The 13,669-nt window shown below is 45.5% G+C and overlaps 1 long non-coding RNA gene across 1 annotated transcript in view; it reads left to right on the forward strand.

The window, feature by feature from the left end:
• Positions 1 to 1,130: 1,130 nt before the first annotated feature.
• Positions 1,131 to 13,669, forward strand: part of LOC123516104 — a 202,420-nt gene continuing 189,881 nt past the window's right edge. The window contains exon 1 of the long non-coding RNA XR_006678087.1: positions 1,131 to 1,145. This is a non-coding gene — a long non-coding RNA (uncharacterized LOC123516104). The remainder of the gene's footprint in view (positions 1,146 to 13,669) is intronic.

Below are 13,669 nucleotides of genomic sequence, written 5' to 3' on the forward strand. Positions count from 1 at the left end.
TGTGTGTGTGTGTGTGTGTGTGTGTGTGTGTGTGTGTGTGTGTGTGTGCATAAGGGGAGTGATGCAATCCTCTACGTAATACCTTAGCACCACTACCCCTCGAAGGACGTGTCCTATGGAGGCACTGCCCGGGAGTTCGGTGGCCCGGACCTAGAAGCTGACACACCCTTAACCTACTTCCTGGGAGACAGATGCTTAAAGAGAAACTTCATTATTCACTACCTGACAGTTATTCATGTATAAAAAAAGACTGCAAAGCAGCTATCGATATTTGTATTAATTTCACGGCATAATAATCGGTAGACGACGACCCTCGTTCGTGCCTGGGGTGTGAAGGAGAGGGAAGAGAGGGGCAGACGAAGAGGGAAGCGGTTGTTAATTTTGATGACTAGCATTTTCACAAGGGAGGAGGTGAGGTCAGCGATTTGCTTGTCAAGATCGCTCACTGTTCAAAGCTGCTGCCTGTCTTAGCGGCTGTTGCTCTGGCTTTGGTCACGAGGGAGCCTTTAGGGCCTTCATGCTGCGTCGCCTCCGTTACTTTATTGCCCAAGAAAATGTTGCTTATTGTTTTTTTCTAATTTTTTATAGACAGAGGTCTAAATATGAAGAAAAAAAGTTATGTTAAATAAATAATATTAACGCTATACAGAAAAAATGAGAGGCAGATTAAAGATTTATGTCAATTTATTTTCAGTTACGTTTGAGTCTCCTCAGAATCGTTTTCAGTGCTAGCAGTAAAAGAAAAGAGAAAACATTATATTCCAGAGGTTACTAGTTAAGAAATATACACTTAAGTTCATTTCATTCCTCTGAGGTTTTGTGGTGGCAATCAAGTGAGCAGCTGCTGGAAGGTGTAAATGTAATGGCGAGAGTCTCTTTTGCTGGCAGAAAGGAAATAACGACACCTTCATGTACATTTTTTATAATGTGTGATGGCTTTACTAGGTCAGTTAATCCATGTTAGATGATTTACAGTCTCTCCCTGCGTGTCGTGCTACATAGCCAGTCTCCTGGGCTATGCTGGACACCTGGAGTGCATAACGTGACACTTGGCCACGCACGACACACGCACATGCCGTTCTCCCTTCCCCGTCTCGTGAGTGCAGGAAGTAGGAAGTTGGCAGCCGCATCGATTTCCGACCCGCGTAAGTGTTTAGGTAGCAGGTTGACCGTCTTCTGTATTGTCGTGTTGCACCTCAAACCTTATTACGGAAAAATGGGGCACTACGTTGCTGTTTACATTTCTCCCTAGTCCAGATCTGTCAGGTTAGTGATGATGAATTCTGTATCCTAAGTTTCGCAACAGAAAGTGTAATGTATCAGCTAAGTGGCATCTTGGGGCTGGGTGTTTGTTTTCTATCACCATGAGGAGGTCTGGTACTCCAGTAGTCATTGTTGTAGGAGAGTGTGTGGAATGAGGTAGTGCGCGGCAGTGAGAAGGACTAGAGGAAGTGAAGGAGGAACGAAGGTGTGGAGGAAGGAGTGCTGATGCTTTCAGCTTATAACGGTCCTGTTCAATCGATGAAAGTTACAGCTGATTGCCCCCCCCCCGCATCGGACGTTCCCACAGCCTGAGCGGTGAGGCGCAGGTCAGGTCGTCGCCTCGCTGCAACTGTCCCTACACCATTAGGCTCTTGCTGTTATCATCGCAACATTGCATTAGCAACTTGCTGTGTGTAATAGAGCGCCGAGACCGAAGCGAGCAAAGTCAACCTGATCCTGTTAACCAGCATGTACCGGGAAACACACACACACACACACACACACACACACACACACACAAAAGGTGTGAGATTACTTCAATCACAGATGCTCTGAACTGTTTGGCATCAGGGATGTCAACAAGACGGCTCATGACAGTTTAATATCATATGACGCATTCTTTCGTTTGTTTCCTTTAATTCTAGCAGCTCTGCTTGGTTGGATCGTCTTAGCCTGAAGGAAGATCCTGGTGGTAAGTGTGTTTCCTTCTGCCGACTCTTGCTCAGGCGCTAAGTGAGTGAGACAGTTCGTTGACATCTTGACGGAAGAATTTCCTTAACTAATTTGTTTTGAGAGACTGCCAGTCACTCGTCTCAATGTTTGGTAACTGTGTCCAACGTTCTCATTGACCAGACTTGTTCAACGACCGTAATACACTTGCCCACCACCTTACTTCCTTCGTTCCTTGCTATCAAGGGGGAAAAAAAAATAGAAATCTATATCGGTCTCTCCCTCGGGACCTCCCTGCTGCTCACATTTGACAGGAAAACTTGGGGACGCTGGAGACCCCGCCTCTATGAACGGATAGATCAAGGAAATAACAAGTTTTGGCGTAGCAATTCAGCTTACTGGTATCTCCTTTCCCCGAACCACGGCTGGGGCTTACTATTTTCTTGTCTCTCATCCACGACCCTTTCCTAAGGTTTAGAGAATCATGATGATTTATAACTCAGGGCGGGTCAGGATATCATGTATATTGTTCTCATAATTTTACCGCCGGGGCAGGGAGCGTGGAGGAAGGGGGATGCATCAAATCTTATCAAAAACGCACAAAGCCGAATAGTGTTGGCCGCGCGACTGGTGATTGGTGGGACGATAACATCACAGTGAGGGGCCGACTAACTGCTCAGGATTATAGTGTCCGTGTCTCTTGATTATAATGCCGCGAGCAATGGCCAGTATCAAGGTATGGAGGGCCACGATGCTTCCCACCAGCCCCGTCATGCCCGCCCGCTCACCACCCTGCAGTAAGACTTGCCTTCCCCACCACGCCGCTGGGTCTACCTACCTTATCCACCCTCGTCGCCTGGCATTGTCTGTACTCTAATCACTGATTTCACGGCGAGAAAGTTCTCTTCCCGGCGTCATGTAACTCCGTGATGACTGCGAGGGCTGGGAGTCGTGCGAACCACCATTTAGCTCCTCGATTCTCTCACTCTCGGTTCTCCCGAAACATTCTTCTTATGATTTACCCGCTGGCGAACGAAGGAAAGGCAAGAAAGTATGATGTCAACTTGCCGTCCACTCGCTCGTGTGTGTTCAGTTTTCTTGATCTTTTAATTTAATCCTCTTTGGTTTTCGTTCTGGTGTCGGTGAGGGCGGTGGTTAGAGGCCTCGTTGACTGCGTGAGGGAGGACCAGTGTCGTTCACCTCCCGCCCTTGGGTGTGGCGTCATCACGCTAATAACTAGGAAGCGTTTTCGGACCTATTATTGTGATTTACGCGTGTGTGTTTGTATTAAGCCGGTGTTTGTGGGGCGCACCAAGGGTGGAGAGAGAGAGAGAGAGAGAGAGAGAGAGAGAGAGAGAGAGAGAGAGAGAGATTTTTTGTGCGTATACACCATTAAGTTAATTGACGAAAATTTTACACACACACACACACACACACACACACACACACACACACACACACACACACACACACACACACACACACACACTCTCTCTCTCTCTCTCTCTCTCTCTCTCTCTCTCTCTCCCGTGGTACATCTCTTTTATATTTTGTGGCGTTGTTATAACTTTTCCGGCATTTTTCTCTTCGCAAACAACTAGATGATTACTATATGAAAGTCTTGATAAATATAGTTGATATATGAAGAAAAAATTATAATATTTATGTTGAATCATTAAATAAAAAAAATTATTTAATGATTCAACATAAATATTATAATTTTTTCTTCATATATCAACTATATTTACCAAGACTTTCATATAGTAATCATCTAGTTGTTTGCGAAGAGAAAAGTGCCGGAAAAAAGAAACTTTTAACTTTGCTTTACGTAATACCACTATACAAATACCTCCAATATGAACAGAGTGTTGGCGACACTGCATATGGTAAGTGGTGTGGAGCATAATGTTCTCTTAGTATGAAGGGAAAAGGAAGCCTGAGCAGTGTTCATTGCGTGTAAGGTTTAATACCTCTAGGCCTCCACGACTTCCGGCCTCCCCTCTGCTGGATGCCCTTGATGAGCATCCACTACATAACACTCATGATCCCATCACGTGGTGTTCAGTACCACTGATGTTTCCACTACTAGTATTGGAGTGCGTGCATGTCGTGTATCCCATTCCCTAAACTTTTCCCATTACGATATAGTACTTGCATCATTCCCCACCATTGGTCGTCGTGAGCCTTCCTCCCCTTCCCTTTGGCAAGTTTCCAAGATACCCATTACATTCACACACTAACTTCTGAAGACCTAAAGTGCCACTCCACAATGCAAAGCAATGCCAAGTAAAAAGCATGAAAAAAATAGGAGAGGAAACTTTTACACCTGTCACACAAGGCCAGAGCGGTGTGGTGGGGATAAGCAAACTGGCGGGAACAGGTGTGGGACGTCTTCCTGACACCCGGCCTTGAGCCAGGTATTTATAGAGTACCTCTGCCTGCCTGTCACACGCTGGCTGGGCAACATCTTCCTGGCACGTCGCCTTGGCCAACACCACTCCCGCGTGTCGCGCCGGGTCAAGCTGGCCAGTCACGGCAAACCTGCAGACCTGCTGGCGACGTCACTTGCACTGCGCCCTTTGGAGCACGACCAAGAACTGACGCAGCTTTCGGCCAACGCAGATGATGATACCGTACGAGAGAATCTGTGGAGTACCCGGCCAAAGTATCGTGGCAGTGATGCGTGTGGCGGCAAGGCTCGCGGAGGTTGGGGACGGAGCGCAGCGGGGGCGGGAAGCAGCGAGGTACTTCTCATCTACCCCGGAAGAGATGAGGCAATACCATCCCCGTTGCCAACACAACTCTCCTGACGCGTCCTGTAGGTGTATGTACTTCCCGTTACTCTATTCCAGTCGTTTCTTGCGTGCAAAAGCCCCGCTACTCTTAGGAGGAACATCAACATTGCTTTTATTCTCATTTCCATGTGGTGACGGCAAGGAGGCGGCGTCAGTGTGTAGTTCCATTGCCTAAAATTAGCCTTGACGATGCATAAGGACGAGATACAAATTTACGAGCACAATTTTCATTGTCATTCATGATTTAGCCTCTTCGATGATCAAACTGTTTTCTCTCTGCATCCCCAAGCCTTGTAAGAGAGTTCGAACCCCGTACGCTGGCAACACGCTCTCCATAATCCATTAGCTTAACCCAAAAATAGTTCGTGTAACAATTCGTCATTTTTTCCTGGCTTGATCGCTTCCTACCCTCGCTTGTACCACCGTGAGAAAAGCCGGAAAGAAAATGTTTTCTCGCCAGTTTTATTTTTAATCCGTGACCTCATTGCCTGTACCTGATGCGTAGCTGGAGGTGGGAAGCAGGATTGCGAGGGGAAGTGGAAGATGAGGAGGAACAGGAAGTGAAAAAGGAGGAGGAAGAAGACCAGGAGTATCTTCATCCTTTAACTTCCCCTACTGGGTGTGACTGATGGGGACGCAGTTTAATCTCAGGTAAATGAAAACAGAAATAATAAAGCAATTATATTAATAGAATGAATAACTTGAAAATTGTAAATTAAATTCTTAATACTGAAATTTCTTTCATTTAGAAAATAAAGCAATAAAGCTAAAATGAAAAAAAATACATATTTCGTTGAAAAGAAGACAACCGCAAAATGTGCCACAAATAGCAATTATAACTTTTTTTGTGAACATTACCTGCAGAAAAAAAATGTATGAAGAAACAAAAACTGAAATAAATTTGATTTCATTGTTAGTCTGAAAAAAAGACCACCAACCGAAGGAATTGTGCTGAAGATGTTTGAAAAAAGGTCACCAGCCGCAGGAATTGTACTGAAGATGTTTGCACTCATGTCCAAAAGAAAGCAAGATTAAGATTAAACACCCGAGTCTTTGTACTACAGAAGTACATCACAATGCATTTCTTGGAGGCAGGAATTCCTAACAATGAAATTTTTCTTAACCTCGCTGTCCTGCTTCAGATGAGAACCAGAATATACTCCTTGAGCACACTACCCTCAAGGTCACCGCCCTCAGAATACTTCGGAGTCCTTTCTCTGGACTTTCTTTACGTACACATCTCCTCCCTCTCTGCCTCTGTATACGGGAGCGCATATCTGCATTCCTTCTTTCCGAATAAGTTTCACCTTTCCCCACCGACAACAAATCTCACCCTGTTTCCTTCTGACTTTCTCTGGGCTCAGTTTCCCTCCGCGTGCCTTTTGTGTCTTTGAGGGTTGATATGCGACCTGTGACTTTAAACGCAGGGTATTCTCTCTCTCTCTCTCTCTCTCTCTCTCTCTCTCTCTCTCTCTCTCTCTCTCTCTCTCTCTCTCTCTCTCTCTCTCTCTCTCTCTCTCTCTCTCTCTCTCTCTCTCTCTCTCTCTCTCTCTCTCTCTCTCTCTCTCTCTCTCTCTATCTATCTTTCGTTAGTAATTTTTCACACTTTTTATGCTGTCTGACCTATGCAACTCACTGGTTAGCTTGACTTATTAATATGTTCTGCATGTTCAGTATCACAGCTGGAAGTGAATATATTACTACTGTATTTCCTGTAAATTAGAAGGTGGTGAACGTATGGATTAGAATGCATTTTGAACTACCAACTTGGCTTTTTTTTTTTACCTTTTTATATGGGTAGAAGAGATGTAATTAACAAATAGCTCAGGAAGCAATTCCAACTTGAGCCTCTGTATTTTCAAGATACCAACGGGAATGAACAAATTTCCTGTTTATTTCCACTGCCTGAGAAATGTTTGGAAAGCAAAGTGTATTTTTTTCTCATGATATGAATACTTTGACGGCAAAACGTGTCTTTGTTTCTGTAATTCTTTATTCAATATCTTACGTAACACCAATTTATGTATTTCCCTAACACAGTTCTGAAGGAGACTCGGGAGGGTTTCCTTAAGATGAAGCAACTGATCATTATTATCCTCTTCTTCCTCCTCACTATCATCATTATTACCACCACCACCACCACCACCACCACCTTCACCACCATCATCATCATTAACATATCATCATCATCATCATCTGAATTACCTCCACCATCAATGACATGTTTTGCCTGCTGATTCCAAAAACAAGTGAAAATAACCCATTAAACAAACCAGCAAGCCTTGAGCAGTGAATTACACCCTTCTGCTACACCCACAGACTCACTCCCACTCACAGGCACCATCCACATATACACACATCCACAGACCCACACGCACATATCAACAGACACTTCCCACACATGCACAAAGACCCAAGCACATACTATACCCCAAACCTGCATGCATAGATGCACACACACACACACACATACACACACATACGCCCGGTAGATCAGTGGTTAGAGCGCTGGCTTCACAAGCCAGAGGACCGGGGTTCGATTCCCCGGACGGGTGGAGATATTTGGGTGTGTCTCCTTTCACGTGTAGCCCCTGTTCACCTAGCAGTGAGTAGGTACGGGATGTAAATCGAGGAGTTGTGACCTTGTTGTCTCATTTATTCCGAAGATCGGAAATAATGAGCTCTGAGCTCGTTTCGTAGGGTAACGTCTGGCTGTCTCGTCAGAGACTGCAGCAGATCATACAGTGAAACATACACACACACACACACAGACACACACACACACACACACACACCACATACACGGGGTCCTATGCGAAAATGCTAAGCTCTTCTAGTCTCTTCGGCCAAATGACGTTCTTGCATTTGACTTCATACAACGCGTCGGGGACATTGATACTCTGGCCTTGTCTCTCCTCGCCACGCACTCGGCATCCCACACATTATAACCGCGCCTTCTTACGATGCAGCAGGCTCCTGAGCGGTGCTGATAAATGTGAGTACAAATTTTCAGCGTCGTAAATATTTTAATTGCCGCGAATTAAGCTTGACGAAGAGGAAGGCCGGTTATTTTTACGTCCTGGCCACACCGTTTACTTTACTACAATCTAAGGCGGCTCACTTTACGGTCAACACCTTCCATTCCCTTCCCACGCTGTCGTTTCGCACCATACGGATCGATGTCATAAGTAGAGGTTGTGATGATGTTCCTCTTAAAGCAGGTCCTTGTAGTCTGGCCTGACCAGTCACAATCTGATCAAGCTTTCTAGTTTCCTTGCCTGCCTCCTCCTCACTCACGCTCCGCTAACACAGCCACCACCACCCACTCATTCCCTCAAACTTTCCTCTAACTTATGGGTCATGAAGGTCTCCCGGGTGGCGGCCGGGGTGGGTTCACTGCACGGCTGGCAGTATGGTGGAACTAGCTGGCGGGCACTGGGGTTGGGCGGCTCGATGCAGGTATAGGAGAAGGAGGAAGAGGAGAAGGAGAAGGGAGAGGAGAGAGGTATATTCTTATGCGTGTGCCGTGATTGATTTTGCATGTAAATTTGGAATCGAAACTGGGATGTGTAGAGGGCAATTTAGATGGTTTATTAGAGGTGAAGGAAGTAATGGGAGACGCAGATGACGGCCGTGGTTGAGAATGAGAACAAATGAGCATACAAGAGGGATAAGTGATTGGTGGAAGAGGTGGAGGAGCAGCTAGTGGCGGTGGGGCGGCAGGGAGCTGGTGAGAGATACCGTCATGTGTAATGCATGACGATCTGCCAAGGTGTGGAGAGCTGGGTAGCGGGAGGGAGACCTGCACCACAATTACGCTGACCGGACAGGTGAACCGTGTGTGTCTGTGTGTGTGTGTGTGTGTGTGTGTGTGTGTGTGTGTGTGTGTGTGTGTGTGTGTGTGTGTGTGTGTGTGTGTGTGTGTGTGTGTGTGTGTGTGTGTGTGTGTGTGTGTGTTTGGTTTTAGCATACAGAATTAAGCTAATCGTGTATTGGCTTATCTCCGTTTACACTTTTACCTATCGTTATGTTTTTTTGTTTTTGTGGTCTGAAAAGAAGTACCTTAAAAAAAAAAAAACATTTAAAGAAGTAGAAACCTTTATCTTTTGCTAACATTTCAAAGAACATCCTGCTTCAGGAGAATGGGAAAAAGAGGAGCGGATGACATAGGAGGCTGATAGAGCTTGTAGCTAATCCGTGGTCCTGAATGGTGCTCACGCCTTCACCTGATGCAGTTCGTGCCTAGAGGTCTGAGTGGCTTCTGCTTTTCTGGCATCTGGGCAGTCTGTGACCCACCGCCATCATCGTGACGGGTCACTATTTCCCTCGACACTGCGGAGCTCGGCGGAGAGGTTTGAAAGTTTTCGTGTGTGTGTGTGTGTTTGTTTCACTGTTTCACTGTTTGATCTGCTGCAGTCTCTGACGAGACCGCCAGACGTTACCCTACGGAACGAGCTCAGAGCTCATTATTTCCGATCTTCGGATAGGCCTGAGACCAGGCACAAACCACACACCGGGACAACAAGGTCACAACTCGATTTACATCCCGTACCTACTCACTGCTAGGTGAACAGGGGCTACACGTGAAAGGAGACACACCCAAATATCTCCACCCAGCCGGGGAATCGAACCTCGGTCCTCTGGCTTGTGAAGCCAGTGCTCTAACCACTGAGCTACCGGGCGCGCGCGTGTGTGTGTGTGTGTGTGTGTGTGTGTGTGTGTGTGTGTGTGTGTGTGTGTGTGTGTGTGTGTGTGTGTGTGTGTGTAATTCACCTCGGTCGTCTGCTGGTCACACAGCTAATCTTCCCCATTACGGAGCGAGCTCAGAGCTCATAGACCGATCTTCGGGTAGGACTGAGACCACAACACACTCCACACACCGGGAAAGCGAGGTCACAACCCCTCGAGTTACATTCCGTACCTATATATTTACTATTAGGTGAACAGGGGCCACACATTAAGAGGCTTGCCCATTTGCTTCGCCGCTTCCCGGGACTCGAACCCGGCCCTCTCGATTGTGAGTCGAGCGTGCTAACCACTACACTACGCGGTGTGTGTGTGTGTGTGTGTGTGTGTGTGTGTGTGTGTGTGTGTGTGTGTGTGTTTCACTGTTTGATCTGCTGCAGTCTCTGACGAGACAGCCAGACGTTACTCTACGGAACGAGCTCAGAGCTCATTATTTCCGATCTTCGGATAGGCTTGAGACCAGGCACACACCACACACCGGGACAACAAGGTCACAACTCCTCGATTTACATCCCGTACCTACTCACTGCTAGGTGAACAGGAGCTACACGTGAAAGGAGACACACCCAAATATCTCCACCCGGCCGGGGAATCGAACTACGGTCCTCTGGCTTGTGAAGCCAGCGCTCTAACCACTGAGCTACCGGGTGTGTGTGTGTGTGTGTGTGTGTGTGTGTGTGTGCATGCATGCGTGCATGTGAACGTGCTCTATTTCATTATTGTACTTTCATGCATTGTACGTTCATTCCCACCAATGACCGTCCCGGCAACAGTGAGGTCTTGGGATCGTGTTGGTGTGAATATTACTAAGAGCCTGGAAACACACGAAGGTTGATGTGTGGCCTCTTACCAAACCGTTATAAAATAAGATAGCATATTTGAATAAGGATGATATTTTATGCTGTGAGAAAATTATCTAAAAGACTTACTTTCTTGTATTATTTTGTTTTCCTTGAAAGGAAGAAACAATGCACACACACACACACACACACACACACACACACACACACACACACACACACACACACACACACACACACGTCTCTGTGGAAGTAATGACGAAGCAAGAAAAATATAAAGCCCAATACAGAAAATAAATGCGCATTGGTGACAAAAAAGTAAAATCATTTCCTCAGTTTGTCTTTTGAAAATCTAAATAAACTTTTAAACGATAAATTATTCAGGTTCTTAGAGTGGCAGGTAATTAGTCACAACAAAATGATGACAAAGCATGTCGGTTGCAGTTACTGACATGCCTACCAGTTACAACAACTTCAAGTACTCAATTAAACAGGTATTACACTTTTATCTCCCTGAAGGGAAATTAATCCTGCATGAGATCAAATTCATAATTTTAAGAATCATTTTAGGAGGAAATGAGAGTGGCTGAAGATTTATGTGTTGTCTCGTAACCAAAGGTTGATATTATATTGGGAACATTAACACGGCTATAATTATGATTTAAACCCTCCCTTGTTAGAAGAAATAGACTGAGTATTATCAATAATTAAAGGTCTCATGGTAAACAGAACAAAAACATTGAAAACCTTATGGTAGACATACATAAGTAACCTAATATGGGTACCACTATAGATAAAATTGTCTGCGCCGCTAATGAGATGAAGCTGGACAGCGCTTCGCATACTCTTCAAGTAGACTTACAGGCGCTATAGGCCATGATATAAAAGAAAAAAAAGGATTATTGTAAATCACTTGAAGAAACCATTTTGAACCTCAGAACCATTGTGAACTGAACACCGGTGCAAAAAATTATTCCTGCCGTTCTGTGGCATAGATGTCAAATGAAGTCAAATCCAGATCCATATATTCATCGTTACAGAGAAACCAAATATGAACTGAGCGCCCTCATAGACACACACACACAGGATATGAGGTTTGTGCCTCCAGCAGTTATTTTCCTAGTTTGTCATAAAACAATAATCAGGGAATATAAGGGAATGGAATATGTACATCGTTCGAAATTTGGAATTTGAAATGAAGTGAAATTATAAAATGAGAAACAGAAGTCACACTAAAGATGCTTAGTGATTCTGATCTTTTTTTATTATTTAGACGGATATCATGCGCTACCCAGAGAACTGCTCGCCAAGATAATGTATTGATAGTTGGTAGTGTTGAAAACTCTTATTCTGGTTCTTTAGTTCTAATCATCTCAGAGGTTTATGTCACCGTCTCTGATTGATCTTACTTAGTCTTGGCTGATCCCTTGTGATGGTGGGATCAGTGGGGCTTATGACTGGAACCGCAGTTTCATCATGGGAACAGTATTCATTGCATATGGTTTTACTAACGTGACAAAAATTTGAGGTACAATGTTAACAGGAAGGAGGATTGCGTTTTAGTGCAATTAGTGGTAGACATAATGGAAACGCGCACGAAATAATGCTGAGCCTAGAGCAGCGTAAGAGAGTAAGCCATCGGCCATGCTGAGAGTTGGACTTGGAAAAAAAACAAAAAAAGCAAGCGGAAAACCGCCATCCCGGCTGGTTGCCTGCCAGCTAGCTGGAGTTGCATCCGGCTGTCAGGTCGCTGTAACTTTGTTCATTGGAAGATGATTTTATACATTGATGTTAATGCAAGAGGTATGTTTTCTTACCTCTCGCAATTGTATTTCACATTTACATTTGCGGCAAAACCAGAGATGATAACGGTTTCCGCTGCAGCTTATCATTGAGCGTGGCCGGTGGAGGTTGTGCCATTGTGGCGAGAATCAAGACAAAGGTGACAAGCACAACCACAGGGCCGAGCTGAGGGGAAGACTGTGGCTCAGTTCTGGCCTGCTGCCCGAGGGAAGGACCCTAGCATTTATCACAGACCAATGGAAGCAGCAGGAGTTATTAGAAACACACGCAGGGCGGCGCCGTATCGTCGGCAGCAGCACTCAGCCTGCTATGCCTCACTGTTTGAACCAAATCCTTACAAAACACACCTCACTGAATTGTAAAATAACAGTTCAGGATTGGCTCTATGTTGCATCGGTTTGTGTATATATAAATCTATTTTCGTGGTGGATGGCTGCTGATGCCGCTGATGTGACTGACGAGGGCGTATCCATCATGTCGTACATATATAAAGACAGTAATATTTTCCGCATAGTTTATAGATTTCCAGTGAGATCGAAATATTTGTTTAGTATATTGGACTCCTTCCTACCTGTTGACGGTGGTGGTCGTAGTGGTGGTGGTGGTGGTGGTGGTGGTGGTGTTAGATGAAGGATATGGTGCTGAGTAGTGATGGCGGAAATTGTATTATAGTTGTAGCGCACTCTGAGGTGTGGGGTGTTGTTGATGTTACGGTGAGGGAGACTCAGACTGCGGTCGAGGCGGAGGTTCAGGGAGAGAGTGAAGGTGAAGGGGATGAGGGAGGGGGAAAGGTGGTGTTTCTACACAAAAGTAAAGGTGGGTGTGAGCAGCGGCAGGAGCGAAGGTGATGGTGGTGGTGATGGTGGTGGTGGTGGTGGAGGTGAGGATCAGTGGTAGTAAGCGTAAGGAGGGAGACGAGAGGGACGGGAGTGGTGGTGGTAGTGGTGGTAGGGGGGGATGGTGGTACATGATCGTGGAGAGGGACTGTGCTGGTGGTTGTAGTGGTGGTGGTGGTGGTGTGGCCACGTGTGAGGGGGAAGGGTGTGGCGGAGCCGTGGTGCGTCATGCTGTATGTCATGGGAAATGTCATACTGCGTCTCTTCTTTCATGTTGCCATATTCTGCCCTCCCTGCCGGCCCCTGACACGTGTTGCTCCTCAGTTTGGCACAAGAAACCTTACCAATGCCAACCTTTTGAGAAAACCTGTTTTCTTATTTTTTCCCTCTTCTTATTTTTGTTTTATTTTTCTAGTGTTCAATAACTTTTTTTTTGCTCTTCCTGAGTCACCTTACTCTACACTCATGTTTTGCTCCTCTACCTGCATTTTCAAGACTTGTGTTCGGAACTCTTGCTATTAGAATGCTATCGTCACTCGTGCACGTCTAATATATTAGCAATATATTAATATATCAAGCAATAAAACACTGAAGACTGGTCTGTGAGTACGATTTTTTCTGAGTGTGGAAAGAAACAAAGAAAAAAAAAAGGAGAGATATTGTCTCTTCATCATCTCTGCATTGGAGGAGGTGGATGTAACAGCTAGCTGTGGATTTGGACTTGCCAGAATTTGAGTGTGTGTGTGTGTGTGTGTGT

Source organism: Portunus trituberculatus, chromosome 40 (genome assembly GCF_017591435.1).
Source record: "Portunus trituberculatus isolate SZX2019 chromosome 40, ASM1759143v1, whole genome shotgun sequence".
Classification (NCBI taxonomy): Eukaryota; Metazoa; Arthropoda; class Malacostraca; order Decapoda; family Portunidae; genus Portunus; species Portunus trituberculatus.